Below are 9650 nucleotides of genomic sequence, written 5' to 3'. Positions count from 1 at the left end.
GTTATTTTCGGTTCTTCTTGTTAAGACAGAGTCGAGCCTTTTTACCTGCAGGGGGTTGTGAGCAATCTTGCGTCTCATCCTATATTGTTCTACCGACGTATCTATTAGAGTAATCACCACTGTGGAGTCGTCGTTCTACCCCCTATAATTAAATCGTGTCGTTCGTTTGATTCTAGGTTCCGCAATCCAAGCGTTGGACCACCTCGCTAGATACTTGAGGAAACGTGCTATTTGTCTCGTAACGAGTTGATCAAGGTCCGTATCAGTGATGTGTGCCTGGATCATGGCCCACGAAATGATCCGGTCTGAGTTCCATTGGGCCTAATCACACATGCACGAGCCAAGCTCTTAAAGAAATCCCTCCAAAGCTTTGTTGAAATGGTCCAAGACCAGCATGGAGTCCATGGGGATATTGAAGGCCTAGAAGGAGACAAGCAAAACATCAACACCATGATCCAAGCCCATGGAGAGTCAAGCGGGCGTCCAAGTGATTGGGCCGGGTTGGGTCTTTATGCCTTAATATTGCTTAGGGTTAGATTAACTGCGTAATAGAAGCATGGGTCGGCCAATCTGGACACCAAGAAGGCCGACTGCTCCTTTAGGGTTTTATAAACCTTTAGCCTATAAAAGGGCTTGCTTTGCAAGGGTTTTGGACACAAGTTGGATCAATACAATTTGATTAATGTCGATTCTTCTTGTTACGAGATATTCGAGCCTTTTCACTTGCTTTGGCAAGGGTTGTAAGCAATATTGTGTCTCGTCCTAGATTGTTCTACCGACCTATCCATTCGAGTAATCACCTCTGTGGAGTCATCGTTCTAACGCCAATAATTAAATCTTATTGTCCCGCTTGATTTTAGGTTCCGTAATCCAAGCGTTGGACCACCTCGCTAGATCCTTCGGCAAACGTGCTACGTGCCTCGAAACGAGTTGATCGAGGACCGTATCAGTGACGTGTGTATGGATCAGGGCACACGCAATGAGCTGGTCGGAGTTCCATTGGGCCCAGTCACACGTGTACGAGCCAAGTTCTTCAAGGAATCCCTCCAAGGCCTTGTTCGAATGGTCCAAGACCAACATGGAGTCCATAGGGATATTGAAGGCCAAGAAGGATACAAGCAAATCATCTACACCATGATCCAAGCCTATGGAGAGTCAAGCGGGCCTCCAAGTGATTGGGCCGAGTGGGGTCTTTAGGCCTTAATGTTGCTTAGGGTTGGATTAACTACGTAGTAGAAGCATGGGCCGGCCCGTCTTGATACGAAGATGACCGACTGCTCTTTTAGGGTTTTCGTAGGGTTTTAGTAACCTCTAGCCTATAAAAGGGCTTGCATTATATGGGTTTTGGACACAAGTTGGATCAATAAAGTTTGGTTAATTTCGATTCTTCTTGTCAAGAGAGAGTCGAGCCTTTTTACTTGCCTTTGCAAGGGTTGTGAGCAATCTTGCGTCTCGTCCTAGATTGTTCTACCGACGTATCTATTAGAGTAATCACCACTGTGGAGTCGTCGTTCTACCCCCTATAATCAAATCGTGTCGTCCCTTTGATTCTAGGTTCCGGAATCCAAGCGCTGGACCACCTCGCTCGATAATTGAGCAAACGTGCTATGTGTCTCGTAACGAGTTGATCAAGGACCGCATCAGTGACGTGTGCATGGATCATGGCCCACGAAATGATCCGGTCTGAGTTCCATTGGGCCTAATCACACATGCACGAGCCAAGCTCTTAAAGAAATCCCTCCAAAGCTTTGTTGAAATGGTCCAAGACCAGCATGGAGTCCATGGGGATATTGAAGGCCTAGAAGGAGACAAGCAAAACATCAACACCATGATCCAAGCCCATGGGGAGTCAAGCGGGCGTCCAAGTGATTGGGCCGGGTTGGGTCTTTATGCCTTAATATTGCTTAGGGTTAGATTAACTGCGTAATAGAAGCATGGGTCGGCCAATCTGGACACCAAGAAGGCCGACTGCTCCTTTAGGGTTTTATAAACCTTTAGCCTATAAAAGGGCTTGCTTTGCAAGGGTTTTGGACACAAGTTGGATCAATACAATTTGATTAATGTCGATTCTTCTTGTTAAGAGATATTCGAGCCTTTTCACTTGCTTTGGCAAGGGTTGTAAGCAATATTGTGTCTCGTCCTAGATTGTTCTACCGACCTATCCATTCGAGTAATCACCTCTGTGGAGTCATCGTTCTAACGCCAATAATTAAATCTTATTGTCCCGCTTGATTTTAGGTTCCGTAATCCAAGCGTTGGACCACCTCGCTAGATCCTTCGGCAAACGTGCTACGTGCCTCGAAACGAGTTGATCGAGGACCGTATCAGTGACGTGTGTATGGATCAGGGCACACGCAATGAGCTGGTCGGAGTTCCATTGGGCCCAGTCACACGTGTACGAGCCAAGTTCTTCAAGGAATCCCTCCAAGGCCTTGTTCGAATGGTCCAAGACCAACATGGAGTCCATAGGGATATTGAAGGCCAAGAAGGATACAAGCAAATCATCTACACCATGATCCAAGCCTATGGAGAGTCAAGCGGGCCTCCAAGTGATTGGGCCGAGTGGGGTCTTTAGGCCTTAATGTTGCTTAGGGTTGGATTAACTACGTAGTAGAAGCATGGGCCGGCCCGTCTTGATACGAAGATGACCGACTGCTCTTTTAGGGTTTTCGTAGGGTTTTAGTAACCTCTAGCCTATAAAAGGGCTTGCATTATATGGGTTTTGGACACAAGTTGGATCAATAAAGTTTGGTTAATTTCGATTCTTCTTGTCAAGAGAGAGTCGAGCCTTTTTACTTGCCTTTGCAAGGGTTGTGAGCAATCTTGCGTCTCGTCCTAGATTGTTCTACCGACGTATCTATTAGAGTAATCACCACTGTGGAGTCGTCGTTCTACCCCCTATAATCAAATCGTGTCGTCCCTTTGATTCTAGGTTCCGGAATCCAAGCGCTGGACCACCTCGCTCGATAATTGAGCAAACGTGCTATGTGTCTCGTAACGAGTTGATCAAGGACCGTATCAGTGACGTGTGCATGGATCATGGCCCACGAAATGATCCGGTCTGAGTTCCATTGGGCCTAACCACACATGCACGAGCCAAGCTCTTAAAGAAATCCCTCCAAAGCTTTGTTGAAATGGTCCAAGACCAGCATGGAGTCGATGGGGATATTGAAGGCCTAGAAGGAGACAAGCAAAACATCAACACCATGATCCAAGCCCATGGAGAGTCAAGCGGGCCTCCAAGTGATTGGTCCGAGTTGGGTCTTTATGCCTTAATGTTGCTTAGGGTTAGATTAACTGCGTAATAGAAGCATGGGTCGGCCAATCTGGACACCAAGATGGCCGACTGCTCCTTTAGGGTTTTATAAACCTTTAGCCTATAAAAGGGCTTGCTTTGCAAGGGTTTTGGACACAAGTTGGATCAATACAATTTGATTAATGTTGATTCTTCTTGTTAAGAGATATTCGAGCCTTTTCACTTGCTTTGGCAAGGGTTGTAAGCAATATTGCTTCTCGTCCTAGATTGTTCTACCGACCTATCCATTTGAGTAATCACCTCTGTGGAGTCATCGTTCTAACGCCTATAATTAAATCTTATCGTCCCGCTTGATTTTAGGTTCCGCAATCCAAGCATTGGACCACCTCGCTAGATCCTTGGGCAAACGTGCTACGTGTCTCGAAACGAGTTGATCGAGGACCGTATCAGTGACGTGTGTATGGATCAGGGCACACGCAATGAGCTGGTCGGAGTTCCATTGGGCCCAATCACACGTGTACGAGCCAAGTTCTTCAAGGAATCCCTCCAAGGCCTTGTTCGAATGGTCCAAGACCAACATGGAGTCCATAGGGATATTGAAGGCCAAGAAGGATACAAGCAAATCATCTACACCATGATCCAAGCCTATGGAGAGTCAAACGGGCCTCCAAGTGATTGGGCCGAGTAGGGTCTTTAGGCCTTAATGTTGCTTAGGGTTGGATTAACTACGTAGTAGAAGCATGGGCCGGCCCGTCTTGATACGAAGATGGCCGACTGCTCTTTTAGGGTTTTCGTAGTGTTTTAGTAACCTCTAACCTATAAAAGGGCTTGCATTATAAGGGTTTTGGACACAAGTTGGATCAATAAAGTTTGGTTAATTTCGATTCTTCTTGTTAAGAGAGAGTCAAGCCTTTTTACTTGCCTTTGCAAGGGTTGTGAGCAATCTTGAGTCTCGTCCTTGATTGTTCTACCGATGTATCAATTAGAGTAATCACCACTGTGGAGTCGTCGTTCTACCCCCTATAATCAAATCGTGTCGTCCCTTTGATTCTAGGTTCCGGAATCCAAGCGCTGGACCACCTCGCTAGATACTTGAGCAAACGTGCTATGTGTCTCGTAACGAGTTGATCAAGGACCGTATCAGAGACGTGTGCATGGATCATGGCCCACGAAATGATCCGGTCTGAGTTCCATTGGGCCTAATCACACATGCATGAGCCAAGCTCTTAAAGAAATCCTTCCAAAGCCGTGTTCAAATGGTCCAAGACCAACATGGAGTCCATGGGGATATTGAAGGCCTAGAAGGAGACATGCAAAACATCTACACTATGATCCAAGCCCATGGAGAGTCAAGCGGGCCTCCAAGTGATTGGGCCGAGTTGGGTCTTTATGCCTTAATGTTGCTTAGGGTTAGATTAACTGCGTAATAGAAGCATGGGTCGGCCAATCTAGACACCAAGATGGCCGACTGCTCCTTTAGGGTTTTAGAAACCTTTAGCCTATAAAAGGGCTTGCTTTGCAAGGGTTTTGGACACAAGTTGGATCAATACAATTTGATTAATGTCGATTCTTCTTGTTAAGAGATATTCAAGCCTTTTCACTTGCTTTGGCAAGGGTTGTAAGCAATATTGCGTCTCGTCCTAGATTGTTCTACCGACCTATCCATTCGAGTAATCATCTCTGTGGAGTCATCGTTCTAACGCCTATAATTAAATCTTTTCGTCCCGTTTGATTCTAGGTTCCGCAATCCAAGCGTTGGACCACCTCACTAGATCCTTGGGCAAACGTGCTACGTGTCTCGAAACGAGTTGATCGAGGACCGTATCAGTGACGTGTGTATGGATCAGGGCCCACGCAATGAGCTGGTGCGAGTTCCATTGGGCTCAGTCACACGTGTACGAGCCAAGTTCTTCAAGGAATCCCTCCAAGGTCTTGTTCGAATGGTCCACGACCAACATGGAGTCCATAGGGATATTGAAGGCCAAGAAGGATACAAGCAAATCATCTACACCATGATCCAAGCCTATGGAGAGTCAAGCGGGACTCCAAGTGATTGGGCCGAGTAGGGTCTTTAGGCCTTAATGTTGCTTAGGGTTGGATTAACTACGTAGTAGAAGCATGGGCCGGCCTGTCTTGATACCAAGATGGCCGACTGCTCTTTTAGTGTTTTCGTGGGGTTTTAGTAACCTCTGGCCTATAAAAAGGCTTGCATTATAAGGGTTTTGGACACAAGTTGGATCAATAAAGTTTGGTTATTTTCGGTTCTTCTTGTTAAGACAGAGTCGAGCCTTTTTACCTGCAGGGGGTTGTGAGCAATCTTGCGTCTCATCCTATATTGTTCTACCGACGTATCTATTAGAGTAATCACCACTGTGGAGTCGTCGTTCTACCCCCTATAATCAAATCGTGTCGTTCGTTTGATTCTAGGTTCCGCAATCCAAGCGTTGGACCACCTCGCTAGATACTTGAGGAAACGTGCTATTTGTCTCGTAACGAGTTGATCAAGGTCCGTATCAGTGATGTGTGCCTGGATCATGGCCCACGAAATGATCCGGTCTGAGTTCCATTGGGCCTAATCACACATGCACGAGCCAAGCTCTTAAAGAAATCCCTCCAAAGCTTTGTTGAAATGGTCCAAGACCAGCATGGAGTCCATGGGGATATTGAAGGCCTAGAAGGAGACAAGCAAAACATCAACACCATGATCCAAGCCTATGGAGAGTCAAACGGGCCTCCAAGTGATTGGGCCGAGTAGGGTCTTTAGGCCTTAATGTTGCTTAGGGTTGGATTAACTACGTAGTAGAAGCATGGGCCGGCCCGTCTTGATACGAAGATGGCCGACTGCTCTTTTAGGGTTTTCGTAGTGTTTTAGTAACCTCTAACCTATAAAAGGGCTTGCATTATAAGGGTTTTGGACACAAGTTGGATCAATAAAGTTTGGTTAATTTCGATTCTTCTTGTTAAGAGAGAGTCGAGCCTTTTTACTTGCCTTTGCAAGGGTTGTGAGCAATCTTGAGTCTCGTCCTTGATTGTTCTACCGATGTATCAATTAGAGTAATCACCACTGTGGAGTCGTCGTTCTACCCCCTATAATCAAATCGTGTCGTCCCTTTGATTCTAGGTTCCGGAATCCAAGCGCTGGTCCACCTCGCTAGATACTTGAGCAAACGTGCTATGTGTCTCGTAACGAGTTGATCAAGGACCGTATCAGAGACGTGTGCATGGATCATGGCCCACGAAATGATCCGGTCTGAGTTCCATTGGGCCTAATCACACATGCATGAGCCAAGCTCTTAAAGAAATCCTTCCAAAGCCGTGTTCAAATGGTCCAAGACCAACATGGAGTCCATGGGGATATTGAAGGCCTAGAAGGAGACATGCAAAACATCTACACTATGATCCAAGCCCATGGAGAGTCAAGCGGGCCTCCAAGTGATTGGGCCGAGTTGGGTCTTTATGCCTTAATGTTGCTTAGGGTTAGATTAACTGCGTAATAGAAGCATGGGTCGGCCAATCTAGACACCAAGATGGCCGACTGCTCCTTTAGGGTTTTAGAAACCTTTAGCCTATAAAAGGGCTTGCTTTGCAAGGGTTTTGGACACAAGTTGGATCAATACAATTTGATTAATGTCGATTCTTCTTGTTAAGAGATATTCGAGCCTTTTCACTTGCTTTGGCAAGGGTTGTAAGCAATATTGCGTCTCGTCCTAGATTGTTCTACCGACCTATCCATTCGAGTAATCATCTCTGTGGAGTCATCGTTCTAACGCCTATAATTAAATCTTTTCGTCCCGTTTGATTCTAGGTTCCGCAATCCAAGCGTTGGACCACCTCACTAGATCCTTGGGCAAACGTGCTACGTGTCTCGAAACGAGTTGATCGAGGACCGTATCAGTGACGTGTGTATGGATCAGGGCCCACGCAATGAGCTGGTGCGAGTTCCATTGGGCTCAGTCACACGTGTACGAGCCAAGTTCTTCAAGGAATCCCTCCAAGGTCTTGTTCGAATGGTCCACGACCAACATGGAGTCCATAGGGATATTGAAGGCCAAGAAGGATACAAGCAAATCATCTACACCATGATCCAAGCCTATGGAGAGTCAAGCGGGACTCCAAGTGATTGGGCCGAGTAGGGTCTTTAGGCCTTAATGTTGCTTAGGGTTGGATTAACTACGTAGTAGAAGCATGGGCCGGCCTGTCTTGATACCAAGATGGCCGACTGCTCTTTTAGTGTTTTCGTGGGGTTTTAGTAACCTCTGGCCTATAAAAAGGCTTGCATTATAAGGGTTTTGGACACAAGTTGGATCAATAAAGTTTGGTTATTTTCGGTTCTTCTTGTTAAGACAGAGTCGAGCCTTTTTACCTGCAGGGGGTTGTGAGCAATCTTGCGTCTCATCCTATATTGTTCTACCGACGTATCTATTAGAGTAATCACCACTGTGGAGTCGTCGTTCTACCCCCTATAATCAAATCGTGTCGTTCGTTTGATTCTAGGTTCCGCAATCCAAGCGTTGGACCACCTCGCTAGATACTTGAGGAAACGTGCTATTTGTCTCGTAACGAGTTGATCAAGGTCCGTATCAGTGATGTGTGCCTGGATCATGGCCCACGAAATGATCCGGTCTGAGTTCCATTGGGCCTAATCACACATGCACGAGCCAAGCTCTTAAAGAAATCCCTCCAAAGCTTTGTTGAAATGGTCCAAGACCAGCATGGAGTCCATGGGGATATTGAAGGCCTAGAAGGAGACAAGCAAAACATCAACACCATGATCCAAGCCTATGGAGAGTCAAACGGGCCTCCAAGTGATTGGGCCGAGTAGGGTCTTTAGGCCTTAATGTTGCTTAGGGTTGGATTAACTACGTAGTAGAAGCATGGGCCGGCCCGTCTTGATACGAAGATGGCCGACTGCTCTTTTAGGGTTTTCGTAGTGTTTTAGTAACCTCTAACCTATAAAAGGGCTTGCATTATAAGGGTTTTGGACACAAGTTGGATCAATAAAGTTTGGTTAATTTCGATTCTTCTTGTTAAGAGAGAGTCGAGCCTTTTTACTTGCCTTTGCAAGGGTTGTGAGCAATCTTGAGTCTCGTCCTTGATTGTTCTACCGATGTATCAATTAGAGTAATCACCACTGTGGAGTCGTCGTTCTACCCCCTATAATCAAATCGTGTCGTCCCTTTGATTCTAGGTTCCGGAATCCAAGCGCTGGTCCACCTCGCTAGATACTTGAGCAAACGTGCTATGTGTCTCGTAACGAGTTGATCAAGGACCGTATCAGAGACGTGTGCATGGATCATGGCCCACGAAATGATCCGGTCTGAGTTCCATTGGGCCTAATCACACATGCATGAGCCAAGCTCTTAAAGAAATCCTTCCAAAGCCGTGTTCAAATGGTCCAAGACCAACATGGAGTCCATGGGGATATTGAAGGCCTAGAAGGAGACATGCAAAACATCTACACTATGATCCAAGCCCATGGAGAGTCAAGCGGGCCTCCAAGTGATTGGGCCGAGTTGGGTCTTTATGCCTTAATGTTGCTTAGGGTTAGATTAACTGCGTAATAGAAGCATGGGTCGGCCAATCTAGACACCAAGATGGCCGACTGCTCCTTTAGGGTTTTAGAAACCTTTAGCCTATAAAAGGGCTTGCTTTGCAAGGGTTTTGGACACAAGTTGGATCAATACAATTTGATTAATGTCGATTCTTCTTGTTAAGAGATATTCGAGCCTTTTCACTTGCTTTGGCAAGGGTTGTAAGCAATATTGCGTCTCGTCCTAGATTGTTCTACCGACCTATCCATTCGAGTAATCATCTCTGTGGAGTCATCGTTCTAACGCCTATAATTAAATCTTTTCGTCCCGTTTGATTCTAGGTTCCGCAATCCAAGCGTTGGACCACCTCACTAGATCCTTGGGCAAACGTGCTACGTGACGTGTGCATGGATCATGGCCCACGAAATGATCCGGTCTGAGTTCCATTGGGCCTAATCACACATGCACGAGCCAAGCTCTTAAAGAAATCCCTCCAAAGCTTTGTTGAAATGGTCCAAGACCAGCATGGAGTCCATGGGGATATTGAAGGCCTAGAAGGAGACAAGCAAAACAGCTACACCATGATCCAAGCCCATGGAGAGTCAAGCGGGCGTCCAAGTGATTGCGCCGGGTTGGGTCTTTATGCCTTAATATTGCTTAGGGTTATATTAACTGCGTAATAGAAGCATGGGTCGGCCAATCTGGACACCAAGAAGGCCGACTGCTCCTTTAGGGTTTTATAAACCTTTAGCCTATAAAAGGGCTTGCTTTGCAAGGGTTTTGGACACAAGTTGGATCAATACAATTTGATTAATGTCGATTCTTCTTGTTAAGAGATATTCGAGCCTTTTCACTTGCTTTGG

This window comes from Coffea arabica, chromosome 11c (genome assembly GCF_036785885.1).
Source record: "Coffea arabica cultivar ET-39 chromosome 11c, Coffea Arabica ET-39 HiFi, whole genome shotgun sequence".
NCBI classification, from domain to species: Eukaryota; Viridiplantae; Streptophyta; class Magnoliopsida; order Gentianales; family Rubiaceae; genus Coffea; species Coffea arabica.
The sequence above is the reverse complement of the archived record's forward strand: the minus strand, read 5'-3'. Positions refer to the sequence as shown.